The sequence below is a fragment of the Aptenodytes patagonicus genome, chromosome 1 (genome assembly GCF_965638725.1).
Source record: "Aptenodytes patagonicus chromosome 1, bAptPat1.pri.cur, whole genome shotgun sequence".
Taxonomy (NCBI): domain Eukaryota; kingdom Metazoa; phylum Chordata; class Aves; order Sphenisciformes; family Spheniscidae; genus Aptenodytes; species Aptenodytes patagonicus.
In genome coordinates, this window is record NC_134949.1 from 193,993,235 (window position 1) to 194,015,326 (window position 22,092).

At 41.2% G+C, this 22,092-nt stretch overlaps 1 protein-coding gene across 1 annotated transcript in view; it reads right to left on the minus strand.

Moving 5' to 3' along the window:
* Positions 1 to 22,092, minus strand: part of ENOX1 (ecto-NOX disulfide-thiol exchanger 1) — a 382,814-nt gene that overhangs the window by 245,167 nt on the left and 115,555 nt on the right. Inside the window, exon 3 of the mRNA XM_076363460.1 lies at positions 20,736 to 20,813. The gene's annotated coding sequence lies outside the window, so the exon portion shown is untranslated. The remainder of the gene's footprint in view (positions 1 to 20,735; positions 20,814 to 22,092) is intronic.

Here is a 22,092-nt window from a genome sequence, read left to right on the forward strand (position 1 = left end):
AGACAAAGGTCTTGATGGTCTGGGTATGTGGTCTGGGCATCTCTAGTTGGCCCTGCCTGTCCACCTAAAGCAGGCGGGCAGAGAAGCTCAGCTCATACTCGACTTTTCAAGTCACTGGGAAGATTCCAGTCTCCCTCTATGCTCAAGTCGACATTTCCCCAGACTACATGTCCAAAGATACATAAAAATGAAATTTTAGTGTATTAATTAACCAGGAATGGTTAAATACATAGCCCCAGGGCTGTACGTGATAAGTCAGCACAAGTCCACCACCTTCCACAGGCTGGTTAACTCACCTGAGCCAGCATTACAGCCTGTAACATTACAGGCAATCTCGAATTTCCTGACCTTTTCAGTTGGTGTGATAATGTTAACATAAACTTAAAGGAACTGTCATTTCTCTTTCTGAAAACTCTTTTTCTCCTCGGATTGCAGATCCTGAATCACAGGGAAAAGAAGGCAGATTTCTCAATTGCCTATAAGAAAATGACACCTGAGGCCAGCCTGATGTATGCAGGGACATCTTCTATTATATCCAAAGAGAAGTACTTTATTCCAACGGATGATAAAGTACAAGTTTAGCTTAATAAAACTAAAACATTGCTTTTACCTATACTCTTCTTAAACTTAAAATACAAGGCTTGGAAAAGGTTTCTCTTTTAAATAAATATTAGTAACATTTAGACTGTTTTCCACATCTATGGTGTCATTGTCCATGACTCTTAAGGAGCTCCCTAACACCAATAAATTCATATCGGGGTTAAGTCTGCTTGCTGGACAGTAATTGTTTTGCCTCATTTTACAGAACTGGAGTACACCAGGAGTTAAACCACTTGCAAGAGTCAAAACGATGAACTGAAAAATGCAACCAAATGCTGCTGAGCTCCACTAACTCCTGTTGACATGTTACCAGCATCTCTGCAAAAACTCTAAACACACATACTCCTGAATGACAGTATTAAATGAGTGGTGATCATGCAGAGACTGGGGACATAAATAAACCTCGTTAGGGAAAGTTAGGGTGAGAATCAGACATTCATCAGCTGCCGTGGTACCAGCCCTAAGTATGTTCTTGCCCCACAGTAAAGAAAACCCAGAGAATTTGTTGTTTCACTGAGGAATCAACTATCCCAAACTGCTTTCATTTATTGGGGAATAATGGGATCATATCTTGCCCTATAGATGTGTGTTTGTTGAAATACATTCAGCAATGCTAGCTGTTTGCCACTATAACAATGTAAGTGCCACCTTGTAGGTTGTTTCCTTTTAAAAAAAGAAATTTAATTGAAACAGCTCACTTACTTAGTATAATTTCATCACCTTTGTTTAATCTCATTTTTAAGCGGTTGACCTTAAATTCAGATCAACCCCAAAATAAAAGGCCTCTGGCAGAGATGTTTGTACTGTATTTCACACGAAAGAAGGAACATAGAAGCCAACAATGGCAAGACAGAACTCAACAGGATGTCCTTGCTTTGAAAATTTCATCCCTAATGTGCACTGATGCACTTTTATCTACAGTCATCTTTTTTAAGGGATCCAATCTTAAAAAGCGTTCCTCTTACAAGCAGCCTGACAAGCTCATTGGAAAAGCCTGTGAATATAAAGTTATCTTATGAGCAGAGGTTGGAGGACAGGGTGTTTATACATTACAGGCTCGGTCTATAAGCACAGCAGTGTCTATAGACACATCTGATCTGTCTTAACTCCTGTGCTAATACTAGCCAAGTAACACAGGCAGGTAAGTGAGGGGATTGACACCCACACACCAGCACATCTCAAGTCCAGAATTCCTCCTGGAGGATCCAACGCCATACAGCGTTATTCACATCGAGCGGTACTTTGCGCCAACATGAACGGGCATCTTGTGAATCGAAGCACACCACCATGTGAGCATGGCTACCAGAAATCAGCTCCAGGTGGGAACGCCGAGCACCCTAACTGAGATCCACACTATCAGGGATTAGGGCCAGCGAGCAATGCATTAAAGCCAGCACTGCCAGCCCCACGGGTCAAATGTGCTACGTCCTGCCTAAAAGCCTTCATGGCTGCCTGAGTCCATTTAAAATAAAAGAAGTAAGCATAACAACCACTTTTTCCTTTACAAGGGAAGCCAAGTAATCTCTCCAGGTCAATTCTGAACGACAGAGAACAATCTCATTTTACCTGAATGCGAGCAGCACATCCAGACTTCCCTATGGTTCTCTCCCCATTACTTACAGCATATAAAAAGGGCAATTTAACTGAAGGAGTTTATATTTGGGGCTTTTTTCAGCACTGTTTCCAGAAAATAGCAGATGTTGGTTAACGATCTTTAGACATTAGATCATAAACCACACTCATTTCGAACACTGCAATCGGAGTGATTATTTGTATATCATTAAGCAACATCCTCAGAGCAAGCTCAGTATATTTCCTTATTGCTTCATGCAAACCCAAAAATATCAGATAACTTTTTATTTTCTATTTTTAAATTTACAGGCTATCGGCAAGGTTCTTACCTTCCCTTCATTCCCTCTTTTCAGCAAAACAATATATAAGCACAGTGTCGTTACAAAGTGCAACATTTCTTCAGCTTCACAACGCACGGACACAAAGCAGATGACATTTGTCCGCACTGAGACACCAGATGAGCATTAAAACTGAATCTTATGAGTTTCTTTCTTCACAGAGTTACACAGCATGCTGGTCCCCATGAGGGGAATGATCTATTTTAAACTCCAGAAACAGAATCAGATTGTTTATTTGAAAGTAAAGATAGATGGGTTTGAGTTAGACTAGTGTGGGTATACCTGGATTTACATATATTTAGTAATATAGCAATTGTCTGTATTTTCAAATGCATAGAATGTATATGTATGCAACATATATATGGAGAGAGTGTCTTACATGCACTTACATATACATATATATATGCACGCATATCTATCTGTATATGCCTATGCATAGATATGTATAATTGCTTATCTATACAATATACTATGTTAAATACTATAATACATATATTAGCACATACACATCTATAAAGTAAAATTCTATCTCATAACATGAACTCTGATTCAGTTTTATCTAAATATCTACTGGAAATATTAGCTAGGCCTCTAATTCACTAGAACTACACTTAAAAAAAATCAATTACATAATATATGCTGAGAAATGCCTAGATACGTGTCAGATAAATTAGTTTCATTTCAACACATGTAGTGTATGAAAGAAATTAATTCAATAAACATTGCGGCTCTCATCCCACAAAAGCATATGTGAGTCCCAGTGAGTTCAGTTGTAATAACTAAAATTATTCATGGGCAAAAGTGTTTGCAGATCAAAGCTATATATGCGATCTGGTTGTTACATTATGCTAATTTGGGATCTACTATTTCACCATAAAATCTGACAAGGCAGAATCATTTATGAGACATAGAGAATTGAATTATAGAGAGTCTTCTACATACATAACAAGATCAATTATTAATTAACATTTGGAGATGAAGATACGTTGCCGTAGAGAAATTACTTAAGGGCATCTATTGACAACACTGACCACGGGGTGGGGTCCTTTCTGTTCGCCTCATACGGGCCGCCGTGATATGACCACAACACCCCAGGAACAGCCATGCCCTGGGTACAACCTAGCCATTTGCAGCTACTGCAAAAGGGCCCCCCCTTTCCCTTGTCGGAGGCTGTTTTTCTGCCACTGTTACAGCAAGTTACAGTAGCTGGAACAAGGCAAACCCATGCATCACGTTGGCCTGTTTAAAGGAAGGTATTACTCACCCCCTGGCTGCTACTGTAATTCAGGTAGAGAATTACCTTTCTGCTGGTCAGATCCTGCGCCGATGTAGTTAGCAGAGCTCCGCTGGCATTAGTGGAGCCGTACAGGTCTACATCTGTGAAAGTTCCATCTCCTACACTCAAATCAGATCCAGACCAGCAGTAACCCAGAACATTGGACATGTAGGGTAGACCTCAGCTAACTTAGATAATCTAAAAAATTGGGATTGAATTTGAGCATGTTATCTAGGCTTTCTCAGCAGCATCCTTCCTCCTTTGGGGACTTAGAGGGGGTAATTCATTCCACCTACCACATCATCACAGGTTCATCTCACTGAACTGTGGACACCTCCCTCTGAGCTAGTCACTCCCAGCTCCCTTCACTGTTAACAGTAGGAAACACTTTTAGGGTGCGATGAATCTGATTTATTTTGCATGTCTATTTAAAGCTGAGATGATTCCTGTCCTAGAAATGCCTGCTTGTCTCCATTGACTATGCAGGGTGACTAGCTCAGATGTGGGTGACGAAAGTCATCTCACCTATGTGACAGCTTCATTAGCAACAGTGCTTACACTGAGGAAAATAAAACACAAGTACCAAATGTTAACTAAAAACAAATTTTGAACAGACTAATATTAGCATAATTAGAGATACAGATCTCAATGCAAGGCAACATTAATACTCTCCTCCTCTGTGCTTTCTGGCCAGAGTTTTGGGGGTATGTGATTGCACAGGAGCAAGGGACGTTTCTGAACAGCAGCAAAACTTGTTCTGTGTCCTGTCTTCAACAGTCTTTGGTGGAGGAAATTTTTCAAAGGACTACAAAAAACAATTCCTGATAATCTTCCCTCCACAAGCAAAGTCTTTCTGACCCCTAAGTAGTCTGAAATTAGCTCCAACCGTGAAGCATAAAAATTAACATACCTCTACTAATGTGTTTTCACTAACTGTTATAACTCTGGAACACAAATCTATGGAAACCCCAACCTTATCTGAATCTAGACAGTCAAGATATTGACTAAACAATACTTTGAAGCAGTGAGTGCCCCAGTCTTATGAACAAGAATTTCCTTTAAATTAGCATTAAGCAAATGACTTAGGTTTGCCATAGCCCAGACTGAGACTTTGTGCCTGGAAGGGCACAGGAAGGGAAATTAAGACAGATGAAATAGAGGAAACTGTTGCCCACAATGCTGTGTCCACAACTTTAAAAAGCCCACTGGAGACACCAGTGATCTGGTCTGCAGGCGATCTGGACATCTCCACCTCCATTTGGCTTCTCTTCGGTGAACAAAACTGTGTCCCTTTAAAGCCTTGACTGTATTTTCCATGCAGCTGTCCTTTATTCCCTTTCAGCATTGCTGGCTACCATAGGAATAACGCACTTTCCAAGGTAGATAATAAAAACTACAAAAGGAATCAGCTCTAGGTGGGTTACAAAATTGATGCCTTCACCACCACCTCGCAGGCATTAATATTAGAAAGCTTTCTCAAGAAAGAGGAGGTTAGGATAGACGAAGGAGAACACAGTGGGAAATACCAATGAAATGTAAGCATAAATGCCATTAATAAATCGCAGGCCCAGCACATAGCTCCACATAGTAATTCCCAGAAAGGCAGCCCTAATCGATAGTAGACACGTAACTCCTCTGAATTTGCTAATTTGTTTTTGAACAGTATGGAACCACTCCCTAATTTCAAAGCGCTGTCCAATGACTCTTTGTACTATGTAAAGTACATAATTTGGACATGTTGACTTCTCTAATTAGTCTATAAATACTTGACATTTACCCATTGCTTTGGTAAGTGTGATAATTGCTGGGGAAAGGCCAAAGCATTTATGGTCAATCAGATGACGAGAAAAGGAATATGGCCCTTTCAGTGAGTAAAATGTAAGGCATTCTGTGGCAAGGCAGAAGCTATTAGCAGGATCAATATTTCTCCTAGTACCTTAATAAATCATTATATCAAAGAACAGTTGCAGGATGAAGAAAACCTCATTCTACCAATGAGGATGCTTCCAAATCAGCAAATAAAACATCATTTAAATTACAAAGACCTAATTGGTGTACAAAGGCAAACGGCAAGCATAGAATACAGACCTCTGATGCTAGGCATGTAAGCATTTTGAATCATTAGTGAAGGAAGAAAAGCAGAAAGACAAAGAAACAGCTATGCAAAGAGCTCCACATGCATAATTTGCAAATTGCTAAATATGCATGAACCCACCACGCTGTTGCTGACTGATGACACCATGTTTGGTGTAGATATCATAGGTGACAGAAACAGAAGAGCACCTGGAAAACAGGATGGCTTTTGGTATCTTTACTATTGTACTGAAAAGAATCCCCTTGCTATTATTTGAACTGAGGCTTTTTCCTCCTCTTCTCCTTAGCTAGCTAAAAACAAGCTAAGATTTGTAAACATTAGAGTGAGGGAACAGAAGAAATATTCTAATGGCTACTTTCAAGCAAGGGAACTTCTTTTAGCAGACACTGCACATCACTGCTTAGCTGATACAGCTACTATCACATGTAGCCATGTAGCTCTCTTGGCCACAAGACCAAGAAGGAAACCCTAAGTAGAGCTAATTGTAGTTCTGTCCAAGTAAGGATTGAGGGACCACGATCACGTACACATCCCGCACAGTAGGTAACCCTCCTAGTATACATATATGGCTGTGAGAAGAAGATAAGGCACGCCAAGCTACTTCACATGGTGTTGCAAACCTACACGTTGCTATGGAGCACACTAGTGCACAGCTTGTGAGCAGCCACCACTACCTTTTTCGGAAATACCAACTCACAGCACTTTTGATTTATAGTGTTACCTTTCAATCTAATAGAGAAATGATGAAACCTAGTGGGGAAAGAGTCTCTAGAATAATAACTGTGTGAGTTCCCACCAGCGGAAAAATGTAATATACTGTTGTAACCAGTATTCGGGTTTATTCTTTTGTTTGAATAGTCTGGATTTAGCTCTTTCCTCAAGAGTTATTATAGAAAAGCAAATGCTTCTCAGTTGTTTAGTCACTACTTTTGATCCCTGTCACAGCCTTGGAAGCTTGTTCCTAATTTATTCAGAGGCAACAATTGTTGACTTTGTGAAGGAAAGTCAATTGTGGAAGGAATTTCATTGTGGAAGTCGAAGTGGGTACTCTTTGGTTCTCTAGTTCATATTTCATATGCTTCTAATTCCATATAGTGACACTTTAGAAGGTCAACTATCATATGGCTGGAAAGCTGACATCTCAAGAAAGTAAACAATGCCTGAAGAGGAGGGGAGAAGGAGCATCCTGTTGCTACGTGATAGCTCCTCTCCCCACTCTGAGCCGGCAGGGATCTTACCCGCCTGTCAAAATTCTCTGGAAAGGCAGAGTTTTGGCCATATGGCAATTGACCTTACAGGGTGCTGGCCATATGCGTTTTCACCATATGTCTGGATCTTTGAATTAAATGCATACATAAAAATGAACAATGCCTAAATGTTTCGTGCTCTGAACTCTCTATATAGAAGTATTTACTTTCTCAAACTGTAATTTATTCCAAAAAGTAAAGCGGATCAGTCTCTCCATAAGTTACACCTCGAATCAGTTTGTTGGCTGATCCTTCTGTTGTAGAAAACATATCAATCCTGCTTTACAGAGCATAATATGCCAACTTCAGTAGTAAGGAAACTGCTGTAGTTTATATACTTAACTGCCTATAGGCCTCCCAAGGGTTCTTCCTCTCTTCCTGGGCAGATTATGTATTCTTCCCCCCATCTCATGCCCACTAACACATAGAATCATAGAATCATTAAGGTTGGAAAAGACCTCTAAGATCATCGAGTCCAACCATCAGCCCAACACCACCATGTCCACTAAACCATGTCCCTAAGCGCCTCATCTACACGTCTTTTAAATACTTCCAGGGATGGGGACTCCACCACTTCCCTGAGCAGCCTGTTCCAGTGCTTGACTACCCTTTCAGTGAAGAAATTTTTCCTCACATCCAATCTAAACCTCCCCTGGCACAACTTGAGGCCATTTCCTCTCATCCTATCGCTTGTTACTTGGGAGAAGAGACCAACACCCACCTCGCTACAACCTCCTTTCAGGTAGTTGTAGAGCGTGATGAGGTCTCCCTTCAGCCCCCTCTTCTCCAAACTGAACAACCCCAGTTCTCTCAGCCTCTTCTCATAAGACTTGTTCTCCAGACCCTTCACCAGCTTCATTGCCCTTCTCTGGACACGCTCCAGCACCTCGACGTCCTTCTTGTAGTGAGGGGCCCAAAACTGAACACAGTATTCGAGGTGCGGCCTCACCAGTGCCGAGTACAGGGGCATGATCACTTCCCTAACATATCAACATAATCTCTCTGCTAGCACCCCAGAACTATTTTAAAAAGCAATTGGAAATACCCTTTTTACTTGGCATGTATCAGCTTTGTAGACTGTAAACCACCCGGGGCAGGGACTACTGCTATTTGTTTACGTCCTTAGTAGCCTAAAGGCATTATCAGCTTAATTCATCAAATTATCAGCAGCAGAGGGAATCATTGTGAGAACAACTCAAACTTTAGCGATTATGTCCAATGGGATCACAGGGGGAAGGCTAACGGAGTACATGCACCCCTTCAATTCCATTATCATAAACCTCTTTTTTTCCAGTGCAGTAAAAAGATGCACTAACTCTTCAAACAAATAACCAAGAGCTATTGGGATGGTGGTAAATGGATTCAGCAAAGATTCAGGATTTTCTTATTCTAGGCAGCCTGAACAATTAATTAACTGCCTCCTTGTTTGTCATTAATTTTGTTGCCATAGTAGCCTCTATAAATGGTTTCTAACAAACAAGGAAGATTTATCTTTCTCATTCTAAATCGATCAGAAAACGAATGATTTCACATTCATTTTTGTTTCATTATGACAGGTAAAGCACAGTGAATCATTACAACAGGGTCTTCTGAGAAGGATAAGGTGTCAGTTATCTTAAAAAGCAATCTTAAAAAGCAAAGCCAAAGATTAAAAGGGAAGTGCCACTTCCATGCAGACAAAAATAGTGGCTCCAAAAGGAATATTAAAAAATGACAAGAATTTATAAATAATAAATAGAAAAAAAGTTTCTACATTTTTTTTAACTCCCATTAAGCATATTTTGCTTGGATATAAATACTTCCATGTGCTATTTTTTGCTCAAAATTCACAGCTGGTGAAAGACCAAGGAGGAAAAACATTGTAAGAGAATTTCCTGAAGAACAGAGTTAAAATGAAGTAGTTGAAACAGAGGAATTTTTCACCCACTTTAGGTTGCTTGGATTGTAAAGAGAACAGCAGCCCACCAGGGAGAAGGGACTGGGAGGTACACGTCTGCAAACTAAATGCGGAGTAAGTTCTGGCCATCATCATGTGCTAAGGGTTTGGACATGTTTAGAGAAGTACAGGCTGCAACCTGCAAATTGGATCAATATGTTTCTTGCCTGATAAATTCCAGGAGAGAGATAACGGGTCCATTATTGGAAAAGATTGTTGTTGCCTTTCTTCTAGAGGACACGGTGACAGATTCTTTTAAAGCAGTAACTGCTCTTTGCCTCTTCAAAAAACCATGCTTTGAAACAAGAGTTATTTCAAACCTTGTCCAATCTATAATGTCTCAGTTGGAGTGGGGAGCAGGAAAGAGTTAGAGCGTGGCAATGTAGCCAAAGTACTCAGACTTCCTTGATTAAGAAACTAGTAATAATCCCAGGTATAAAATGCTCTAGTCACATCAGTCAACTCCTTCCACCAAGGAAAACAAAACAAACATGAAGGCAATGGGACTTATGTTCCTCATTATATTAGTCATTTCCTACAGCCAAACCCAAATGTCCTTGAATATTTTCTTATACTATTGATAACCAAATTAATTGACTCAGCTACAGACCATAGCACAGTTAAATCTTATTGAGATCAAATTGTTTTGTTCTTTACCTCACCTCTTGAAAGACCTAATGGGCAAGCTTTTGGCCATTTCCCATACTGACTAAGGAATATGAACACCAAAGTGCTAGGGAGATCATGCAACCATGAAAGCCACGTTGCCACAAATACAGAATCACATCTAGAGTAGAGTAGAATAGAATAGAATAGAATAGAATAGAATAGAATAGAATAGAATAGGAGTATTTCAGTTGGAAGGGACCTACAATGATCACCTAGTCCAACTGCCTGACCACTTCAGGGCTGGCCAAAAGTTAAAGCATGTTGTTAAGGGCATTGTCCAAATGCCTCTTAAACACTGACAGGCTTGGGGCATCAACCACCTCTCTAGGAGGCCTGTTCCAGTGTTTGACCACCCTCTCCATAAAGAAATGCTTCCTAATGTCCAGTCTAAACCTCCCCTGGTGCAGCTTTGAGCCATTCCCACACGTCCTATCACTGGATACCAGGGAGAACATGCAAAATTCCTCATTTTTTTAGTAAAAATGTTTCCTATAGTTTACATGTTCACATTTTTATTGTTTAATTTTGGATTGATAGGACAGTTTCCCTCCCAAGACAGTGTCCTATAAGCTAGCAAACTGTAGAGAGAAACCATGTAGAAATAAGGGCACTAGGGAGCAGGGATTTGCCTCTGTGATAACAGCACTGCAGTGAGGGATATAAAGCCCTAGATGTTAGTGAGTAGACCAGGGGCTTGCTCCTGACTCATTCTCCCTCCCACCACACCCCCTCAGCTGCCTCAGTTCAAGCATTGGCCTGGCCATGCCCAAAACCATACTGGGGTCATTAAAAAAAAAAATCATTTAAAAAAAATGGCTCTTTTAACATGAATCATTTCTCAGATCCAATTAGAAAGAATCTGCTGAGCCACTAAGCGCAGCTGAAGGGAGGGTAACCTCTGGTGACAAGCGTGGAAATGAGAGCTTGAAGGCAGTATGCTCTGAGATCCGATCTGTATAATGTAGTATCAAAATAATATAAAAATGCAGCCTAAGAGTAAAGAGCAGGCATGATTGTTGTTCTCTCTGATTATTTTTAACTGAATCTCTGCCTGTCCGTCTATTACACCTTTACTGGCAGAGCTGGGGCAGCAGCAAATTTGCACCCGCTTTCAAGCCAGTGTAAAAGTTGGAGAGAAGTCACAGAAGGTAATTTCATTACTAGAAGTTTAATGAAAACCAGCAGCCGGACGGCGAAGCAGCACACAAATTGTTGCCTATGGAAAGGAAGGCAGGCAGAGCGGCCAGCATAAACTCTGCCTGGGAAAAGCCAATGGGCCGGTGTGGGCAGACCTGTCGGCTGGCATGGATGTGCCTCCACAGCACGGGCTGCCCCTTGCCTGCAGGGACATGAGGGGGAGCCAGGAAACTGAGGTGGGAGTTTTAGGGGACATGAATCCGTTAAAAGAGGCTTCTCCACTGCTCACAGAGCAATGTGTTTCCAGGGATCTGTTGTGCTTTAAGTGTTGGGCAAAGCCTACCACAGCATGTGCCTGCATGGTCTGAGTGTTGATACCAGGCTGCTGGGCCCACACGGAGCAAATTCAGGATTGTTCTGCTCCGGGTCGGAGGCAACTGGAAGCCACATAAATGTACTAGCAGTGCCGAGGCCTAGTTAACTGCACTGAGTCAGAGCTAATAAACGCTGCCAATCATGGCAATTTATTAGCTTGTACTCAGCATCATGCTAATTGTGCTACACAGCTTCTGGTTGGCTTGGAAAATGGTCAGATCGAACTCGTATCGATCAGTAGAGAGCTGCATAGATGTCAACCCTTATCCGTATGTCTGTGGACTCTCACTGAGCACCTGAATCTTGGTGAACTGAAGTGTAAAACAACCATTTCAAACTTTTGGGGAAATTTTGCAGGAGGGAGTACAGAAGGAGCACTAGGGGAGCGAGGAATGGACTCTGGACCAAGGCCATAGGCTGTTGAGTGACAGCTCTCTACTGGGAGTGCCAGGAAAAAGCCTGTAGCCTGAGCATATGCCTGGAGGGCCTGGGATTGCAGAGCAGAGTCTAGGTTTGATCTAGGCTCCATAGTCTTAAGCACCTTATGCATTCAGTGGTGAGACTGTCAGCAGTCCAGTGAATGGTCAGCACATGCAGTGAAACCTCTTCATAGAAGCAAAGAAAATGCTGCCACAAAGGACATCCACATAGACTTGGGTTTTTATTATAACTTAAAGACCTTAAAATAGCGTGTTGCATTTGTCTATCAAACACTGACTTTTTTTCTGAAAGCCTGTCCTATGGCACTGCAAGCTGCCTGCTGGCTGTATGGCTCTTGACAGAGAGAAACTTCCCAACAGAAATCTCAACTGTGTGAAGGGCTGTGTGAAGAGAGAAGAATAAAATATAAGGACACTTGGGATGTTTTCATGGAGTGAAAGAAACACAGAATATTGTGATTAACTACATAAGTGAATTGGTGGCCTTCAAACATTAAAAGAACAGCATTATGAAGAAATTAAGTCTCCTCTAAGCAAAACATATAACGTCAGTCAATTTTATGAACAAGGTGCCATATTTCAGACTCAGCCCTCTCCTGGATTTAACATATGACCTTTACTTTCAAGATCCTTGGTCCCTCTGAAATGTTTTTCTTTATTCTCTTTGGTGCTGGTTCCTTGTAATTAATTAGATCAAGTCAGGTTTCGACTGAGACTGTAAGAATAGAGACATCTGTGCGTTACCTGTCAAGTACTGCTATAACTGTCTTCAATTGCTCTTGTAAGTCTAGTGCCTCTGTGGAATCCCATATTATGAAAATTGTACACTGTCTTTCAAAGCCCTTCCTCTAGTCTGTGTAACACTGCAATGTACTTTTGGTAGGGGGATGTAAAAGTAGAAAACTTTCCTAAGAAAACCACTAAGTGCAATAGTAAGAATACCACTATCAGCAATAGTGAGTAGAAAAAGTTGGTTTGCTACTCAATGGGAGGAAAAGCTGTTTGAAGGATCAGCTGTGAACAGAAAGCCACAACAGTTAACACTGAAGACAAAGGAGTAGAAATTCAGGTCATAGTAGGAAAAAGTAGATTAAAGAGAACTGAGATGTTAAAATTTTTCAAATTGGCTGGGCCTTATGAATTTCACCCTAGAATATGTAGATAACTGACTGAGGGAATCTTAGAGCTGCTGGCAATTATCTTTGAGAGGTAAGGTCAGAAACAGTCAACTCGGCAAACACTCAATGGGAAATAACCAAATAGGTTTAGTCTTGCTAAGAAGGATCTGAAGTTATCCAGTGGATCATAAACTTAAACAGAGTCACTGTCACATTTGTATGAATGTCAGACTGGAAATATAAAGGAAAGTGTTATCTACAATACACATGAGGGAATTCTCCTTTATTACTTCACTTTGGATAGACTTCAATCATAACCTTAGGTCCGGTGTTGGATGCCACATTTTAAGGAGGATGTGACCGATTGACAGTGAGTAGTCTACAAAACGTGACAAAAAATTGAAGGAGTAAATTGTTGTTTAATGCAAAGAAGACAAGACTTAGGGGAAACGTGACAAAAGGCCCTGAAAATATTAAAAATGGTTGCAAGGAAAAAGGGAATAACCCATTCTTGTTCATTGCAAGTAGGACAGAAGTAACTTCCAGGTTAAGAAAGAAAAAAACCTATCTTCTAATGGCAAGGAAAATTAGGCCTTGGAATGAATTGCCCAGAGAATCTCCACCAGTGGAAGCCCTCAGAAACGGGTCAGTCACAGCTGTCATGGGGAATGTCAGCACAGCTGACGCAGCTGCAGGGCCCTCAAGCTACTTGCTAATTTTCTATGATTCTAGGAAAAAACACCTGTGGCTGGTTAGCAGGAGAATAATTTTTTGAGTTCTATGATATTTTGGGCAATAGTATGTATTACCTTTTCCTTAGTTAACTTTTAATAGTGTTCTGAAAGCTCAAAGTTAAAGAGTGGCTTGACCCAAGATAGTCTTTCATCTTTCTACTTTCATTTTTGCTGTTTGAGCAAACTGCCTGATCATGCTTTCCTCTGATTCCTATAATGCCTCTTGAACACAATATTCAGTGGTCTTTTTTTTTTTTTCAAATGTGGGATCGATGACAGATGACATTAAGTAGGAACACATTATTTCCTGAATGGTTGCCTACAGCCATTATTGGATCATTTCTTCTATAGAGTCAACCAACTCATATTAACGTTGATGTGGATTCCTTTAAGTTTTGCTTTTTGGTTTTTTCACCTATGGCATCTAATAATCAATTTCTCTACATTTTCCCTTTTCTGTTGCAATAAATGACCCTAGAAATCTGAGTGCATCTGGAGAAGTATATCTTAGGACTCTCAATCCCAAAGTGTGATGTGCGCTACACTTCAGCCTAGAAAGAAAGCTGAAACTTTATGAAATTCAAGGCTTTGCCTTACTATTACTTTGTGTGTCCAAAGAAGAGCAATGAAGCTGGTGAAGGGTCTAGAGCACAAGTCTTATGAGGAGCGGCTGAGGGAACTGGGACTGTTTAGCCTGGAGAAAAGGAAGCTCAGCGGAGACCTTCTCGCTCTCTACAACTCCCTGAAAGGAGGTTGTAGCGAGGTGGGTGTTGGTCTCTTCTCCCAAGTAACAAGCGATAGGACGAGAGGAAATGGCCTCAAGTTGCGCCAGGGGAGGTTTAGATTGGATGTGAGGAAAAATGTCTTCACTGAAAGGGTTCCCAAGCATTGGAAGAGGCTGCCCAGGGAAGTGGTTGAGTCACCATGCCTGGAGGTATTTAAAAGACGTGTAGACGTGGCGCTTAGGGACATGGTTTAGTGGTGGACTTGGCAGTCTTAGGTTTACGGCTGGACTCGATGATCTTAAAGGTCTTTTCCAACCTAAATGATTCTATGATTCTATGACTCTATGATATTGATTGAAATTTGCTGGGTTTTGAGTTCTGAAGATGAACAAAGTTTGCTCCTGAATTAAGCTGGTGTCAAAGAGTTTTTACGAGGCTGGCAACAAGGAGCTGAATAATCATCACAGACAGCTTCTAATGGTGATAGCATTGCAGATATATTCATTGCAGGATCAAACTCACCATCGTTCTCTCTCATGTACACAAATCCAAAAAAATTCCTTTAATGTTTACTATTTGAACTGGTAGCCTTTCCACATACTTTAGCTAAAAAGCAGGAGAGAAAGGACATAAAGCTGCCAACATTATGCTGGGCTTTGGTGGAAAAAAGAAAGGATTTTTTTTTAACTGTTCATTTTGGCTGGCACTCGGCCATCTGAACACTCCTTGGTTTTTTAAGTAACAAGCTCTGCAAGTTTCACTGCTGTTTCTGGAGACTTGGACAGTAGCAATGACAGTGGATTTCTCCTTCTTTCAACTGGAGATGTTTTAACTGCCTTTCAGACATGAAATCAATTCATATCTTTCTGTCTATGGCAACGGGCTCTCACTGGAGCTGTAGCTTATGACTTTTATCTTGTTGTGACACCTGCTTTGGTCAAGAGGATTACTGATTACTCCTCCTGGAAGGTGTCAATACTGATGACGTTCAGTTGAGCAAGCTGTCCTCCCTCTACTATTATTATTATTATTCATGACGTGTGATTTGATTCTTCTGAGGGCCTTAGTGATAGAAAACTTAGCAGTTCTTTGCTGTCTTTCTTTTAAAGGGACCTGAATGGACAATTATTGTTTCAGAAATGAGCTACAGCCACCATTTCACCTCATCTATTGTTCAGATATCTCTGTGCAGCCAGAATGTGGGCAATGAAAAGGTGCAAGATGTGTCATTATCCATATGCTGAGAGCTATCAGTTGCACACTTATTGTCTCTCCAGCAATGTCATTCATTACCTAGTATCATACTGAGAAGAGTTTAAAGGATAGAAGGGAGAGAAGACACCAGCAGTGATTCCACCTAGAAAAAGCTGAGGTAAGATAGGGATTGGAGTCATTTTAATTGAGGGTATACCTCCATAATTAATTATTGAGCTTCTAAATTTCGGGCTTATTTTGCATAATTTGTATCCATCTGAAAGTCATATTGACCATATTCAGCTTCTTAATGCTGGCACTTGAGTCAAGAAGTTAACGATACATGGAGGGATGCAGGCACATGGAAGGAAGACAGGAAAAAAAGGTTTTGGAATGGGACCTATAGGATCTGCAAATGCTTATTTTTGAAAAATAGATAATCAAATGAAATCAACTACAATGTAAAGTCATTTTTCCTTCTAATATTTGACAGATTACCATAAAGACAGTTATGTTCAACTGTTCTCTATCTTCACTATAAAGAAGATACCAAATTGCTTCCTATGGAGCAAATAAAGCATACCTTGGATTTTAGAAATACCCCCTAAGTGTTGTGTAGCTCTGGAAGAGACTACACGGGGTGGCACTGAAGTCTTCCTCACTGGGGGATTTTTTTATGAATAGATTAGATAAACATCTCTGCTGTGGTTTAACCTCAGTCGGCAACTGAGTACCACACAGCCGCTCGCTCACTCCTCCCCCCCCTCCCCCGGTGGGATGGGGGAGAGAATTGGAAGAGTAGAAGTGAAAAAAACTCGTGGGTTGAGATAAAAACAGTTTAAAAATTGAAATAAAATAATAATAGCAATAATAATAATAATAATGTAATAATAATAATAATACACAAAGCAAGTGATGCACAATGCAATTGCTCACCACCCACCGACCAATGCCCAGCCAGTCCCCGAGCAGCGGCCCCCCCGGCCAGCTTTCCCCAGTTTATGTACTGAGCATGACGTCACATGGTATGGAATGTCCCTTTGGCCAGTTTGGCTGTGCCCCCTCCCAGCCTCTTGTGCACCTCCAGCCTTCTCAGTCGGTAGAGCATGGGAAGCTGGAAAGTCCTTGACTAGTGTAAGCACTACTTAGCAACAACTAAAACATCGGTGCGTTATCAACTTTGTTCTCATCCTAAATCCAAAACACAGCACTGTACCAGCTACTAGAAAGGAAATTAACTCTATCCCTGCCGAAACCAGGACAATCTCTCACAGATTATCTAGACATCTTTGCTCTCGTTGGTAACCCAGGCAAATGAGCCAAATGATCTTTGGTGTCCCTAAGGTGTTCCTGATTGTTGACACTAAAGATCTCCTTTCTTTTTACGTAACACCCCAGGAGTTAAGATCAGCAAAGATCATCATCTAATTGCCACTTTGAAACAGAAGATGATGGGCACTGGGGTGAGAATGGTAAAGAGACATTAATTATGGCTCCATATGCGTCCATATTAATTTCAGTGTCTTGCAGAAGTCCTGCTCTGGCCACGCTTTTACTCAGGTGAGCAAATTGTCATTTTATTTTTTCTAATAATCACTTGTTCCTTGTCTTGCTGTGGGCAATAAAGGAACAGAGTTGGATGGTCACAGACCCTCTGAACCATCATTCAAATTAAAAAAAAATCATATATGTGTTTATATCAGCTTGCACATAAACCCCATGATTTGGACACAGTAGTCTTTACAAACTCACAGTCTTGGTTTAAATTCTGTTCTAATAAAATGCAACTGTCCCTCTATGGCAGCTTTGTGAGATTTACTTTCCCCACCCTCCCATTTTATTCTGCCACATTCCTTTGAGCATCTAGCTTATAGATTTTCTCCAGCTACCAAGCTATTTGGCTTCCATCTGTTCAATAACTCAAATATATGCATCAAATGCACACATGGCACATTTCCAGGTAGTAACATCCCCTTTCCTTTCTGCCTTTTCATAGCCAGGCAATTTGCATATAAGGTGCGCAAAGATAACGCGCTCCTGTTTGCCTCCACGGTTCTGGCTTGTGCATCAGCTCCCCCCGCTTTCTCTTTGCAGACCTCTACACATCGCGTGCGAGCAGCCACTTCATCGCCCTCGCAGCCTCTGGCGGGACAGCTGAGCCGTGAGCCAAGCCCAGCGGCATTGAGCGTTTGGCCTCTCTGGCAGCATGGCTTTAAGGCAGGTGTGTGTGTCTAACACAGCGGCAGCAGGGCTCTCCAAGTCCACGTGCAGCGATGGTACAGAGATCAAAGGTATGGCTGCCGTGCTTACATGCTCTCATGGAAAAGTGCTCTCCCTAGGCTCTTCCCCTCCTTTCTCCCTCCCCTCCATGACTTTTGCTAGCTTGGTACTCTTCTAGTTGTGTCTTCCTTACTGAAGAAGCAGCAGAACAATGGAGTAGCACTCCCTCCACCCAAACCCCCCTAGGAGCCAGCCCTGGTTGACCATGTGCCCAGGAGGCTGTAACACGAGGACAGGGCAGAGGAGCACAGCCCCGGGAGATGGGGGCTTCCCATCCCACGTGGCAGCCTATTTCCTTTCAATGCTTTGAAGGGTTTTGAAAACAGCCTTTGTTTTTCTCTGCTCTCCCTAGAACCAAGACACTTGTTTCACCACAGAGATACCAAGGGTAAAGGTTTGAGGAGACCCCAAGAGGTGTTTGGAGAGATACATCATTTAGCGACCCCAATAGAAAAATTTAAGAAACTCCAGCAATAAATGAATAAAATTCCAACAAAGCAAGGACAAGTAACAAAGATGTCAGGGAAAAAGAGGCTTCTCTGGAGAATGGGCAAGGGATCATAGGCAGGAAATAAAAGAGGGATTAAGAAAACAAGAACTGTACAAGAGGAGGAGATACTTATGAGAAAAAAAAATACATGAAATTTGCAGTGGAAGACATGGGATAAATGGAAAAAGCTGACCTGGATTAAACGAATTATTTGGCTAGACCAGTATCCTGTTTTCCTTCAATGTCAATACCAGCTGCTACAGAGAAGTGGTACAAAAGATACCTACACAGCTGCAGAAGAAGCTTCACCGAAACCCCAGGCCAAGGACCAGTGAGTTCAGCCTTCATCCAGGCAACTGCTGTGTAATTGCTTTATAACTGTGTAATACGAAAAATATATCTGTGATGGCATTCTTATTGATGTAAATATCTATTTCTTGCAAATATTTTGGTATTTTGATAATACCTTGGGGCAACGCTTTTCAAGAGAAAATTATACCTTGTATCTCCTTTTCTGTAGAAATGCCTTGCCTTTCAATTTAATTGGTTTTCCTTTGCTTCTGCATTATAATGAAGGTGCAGCACAGCCATGCCCAAACTACTTTATGCCACTTAGTATACATATATCTAATATGTACATATATCAAATTAATATCATATTTATCCTCTTTTTAAACAGCACAATACTAATTTGTCTGTGTATCACAAAGCCATTATTCTACAGGAATCAGACTTGTGAACAAGGAAACTTTTAAAACGTGTTTTAGACAAATGACTTGCCTAAGCTTCCTCTGCATAGCAGCTGTTGACTGCATTTGTATCAAATTCATTAGGACACAGGCCCAACCACACTTTGCTTCAGCAAATTTAGCAGCAGCTCTTGGAAGTCTTTGGTGAGCTGTGATTCAAACAACGCTCACAGACAGGTCTGGAAAGGAAGATTTTATAAAGCTGCTGCTGCTAGTAAAGGATTTACAACCCAAATGCCACCACGTGCAACAAGTTTTCTCCTTTTATCCTAAATGTCTTTCAGTGTTTGCACTGCTTTCTCCCCCCGCCAAAGAAAAACGCAAATTTTGCCCTAAGGGATGTCATCATCAAGGAAAGAAACGGTGCAGTCATAAAGCTTTAGCATGACACAGATCATTCAACAGTTGTGCAATTACTCTGAAAAGCTACTTATTTTTGAACACAGAGCTTTCACTCAACACAGGCCGGAGGCATCACCATCAGATCTGTATCTGCAGTATCTCAACCAGTCTGATCTACGGCTTTTGCTCACTATGGAAGCTGTAGCCATGTGTGAGGTTTACATCTAGGTTCAAATAGTTTCTAAAGCATTTTGGAGCTGGGGTTGCTTTAAAAGGTATTACCAAATCATAATAATTTCCAAGAAAGAATTAGAAGTTGTTTTGGATACCTCTCATCCCCTAAATCCACCTGGGTTTGTTTTTGTTTAAGGTTTACAAGCCGCTGTCCCAACAGAATTCATACAGGCTAATGGCATAGTAAGTGACTACACAGGCAACAAGGAAAGCAGTAATACCCAAAGTGCTCTCAGGTAAACCAAGTGAGTGAAATAGAGCATATTCCAAACATGAACATTTTTGAAAACTATTATTTAGGGCCAGATACAACTGCCGCAGACCCTGAGTGTGCTCCGATAGTGGGGTATGACCACCTAGATGGAAAAGTTGATTCCCATTGGTTTCTCCAACCAAATTTCTGTAAAAATGCTGTTGGGTACTACCTTTGAAAGCAGTAAGAAATCAAATTTTTCTCTGTTATATAGCTGCATAGGAAAACGTATTGAAATGCAGGGGAGTGTTTTCTACCCTCTAAATCATTGCAATGGTGGGCCACAGCGCTTATAACGCTATCATTCTGGCTGACAAGGACATAGCATTAGCTACAGGCTCCTCACTGCTCCTTGCCATGCTGCCACTACAGGAGTCAAGCCATTATTATTCTGCTCTTTTTACAGTCTCTTAAATATCAACTTTTTTAAAATTTTATTATTTTCTTAAACTTTCCATGAACCTGAGCTCCTCCTGACCCGAAAGGCCCAGTAATTCTGCTGACCCTTTGCTAACTGTGCTTCTTGAAACATCCACAGCTATAGCTGTGGGACAGCCGCTCACATATTAGCAACCTGGGTGGGAGCAATCGATTGCAGGGCCTTTTAGGGTAATGCAGTTTCAACACATACCGAAAGACATAGTGGTGGCGTGAAAATGACTTACAGGCCCAATTCCTTTCTGCAGTTCAACTCTATAAACTGCAATAATTCACTTCAAAGGGAAGATGAATGGGTTACTCTACATTTATACAACGGTAACAGAACAGAGTTATCTCCTAAACATTTTGCAAGAAAAAAAATAATTTTTCACAACACTTGCTCCAGAATAAAGATGGATTTTAATTTGGTTTGCATGCATTCAAGATAAAAAACAAATAAGCACAGGAGTCTACATGCTGAAATAGTGAGAATGCAATGGAGTTTACAGACCTGTAGGAAGCAAGGTAACTTCTCAGCAGCCCCATCATGGTATTTCCAAAGAAAGGTTACAAATTCTCATGGCCAACCCTGCAAGAAGTGGAAAGAATAGTTAAAACTAGAGAGTTTCCAAAGGAAAAGCAAATAACATCAGCTGTCTCCTTGGATACGCAATGCTAAAACTCAGTGTAGAATTGGTTTAGAGGATGTTAAACATTTTAAACCATGGACGCAGCAAGATCATAACAATTATTTAAATATAACAAAGTCCAAGTTAAATAAAATACAAAATGGTAAGTTGTTTTTAAAGACATATTATTGAAAACAGTCTTGATAAAAATGCAATGACTATGTGGGACTAGATTGGAAAGAAAAGAAAAAAGAGAGAATACTGCACCAATTTATATTCCCTTTGAACTGCTTGTAATACAGACCTTAAAGTGCATTTTCAAACATATAGCATATCAAAGAAGCAGACATTTATTTCTAGCTGTGGCACTTCTAGGCTTTTCGTAAATGAAACCAGAAATAGTCTAGTGGAACTGTGCTGTGTGATAAAGCATGTACTGATGTGTTCTGCCCAACATAAGTAAACAATTGTTTTTTCCTTTAATGGAAGGAAAGAATTTTGGCAGTAAACAAATGCCTCACATCTTGCATGAATTCTTCAACTGAATCAAAGCAAACCTGTCTTTTCACACCTCCTGCATGTGCTATTCCAAGTCAAAATACAACTTATATTCCCTGAGATCTATCGGTTGCTGTGTTTTCAATTATGACAACCATAGAATAGAATAGAATCATTTAGGTTGGAAAAGACCTTTAAGATCAGCAAGTCCAACCGTTAACGTAGCACTGCCAAGTCCACCACTAAACCATGTCCCTAAGCGCCTCATCTACTCGTCTTTTCAATACTTCCAGGGATGGGGACTCAACCACTTCCCTCGGCAGCCTGTTCCAGTGCTTGGCAACCCTTTCGGTGAAGACATTTTTCCTAATATCCAATCTAAACCTCCCCTGGCGCAACTTGAGGCCATTTCCTCTCGTCCTATCACTAGTTACTCGGGAGAAGAGACCGACACCCACCTCGCTACAACCTCCTTTCAGGGAGTTGTAGAGAGCAATGAGGTCTCCCCTCAGCCTCCTTTTCTCCAGGCTAAACAACCCCAGTTCCCTCAGCCGCTCCTCATAAGACTTGTTCTCCAGACCCCTCACCAGCCTCATTGCCCTTCTCTGGACACGCTCCAGCACCTCGACGTCCTTCTTGTAGTGAGGGGCCCAAAACTGAACACAGTATTCGAGGTGCGGCCTCACCAGGGCCGAGTACAGGGGGATGATTACTTCCCTACTCCTGCTGGCCACACTATTT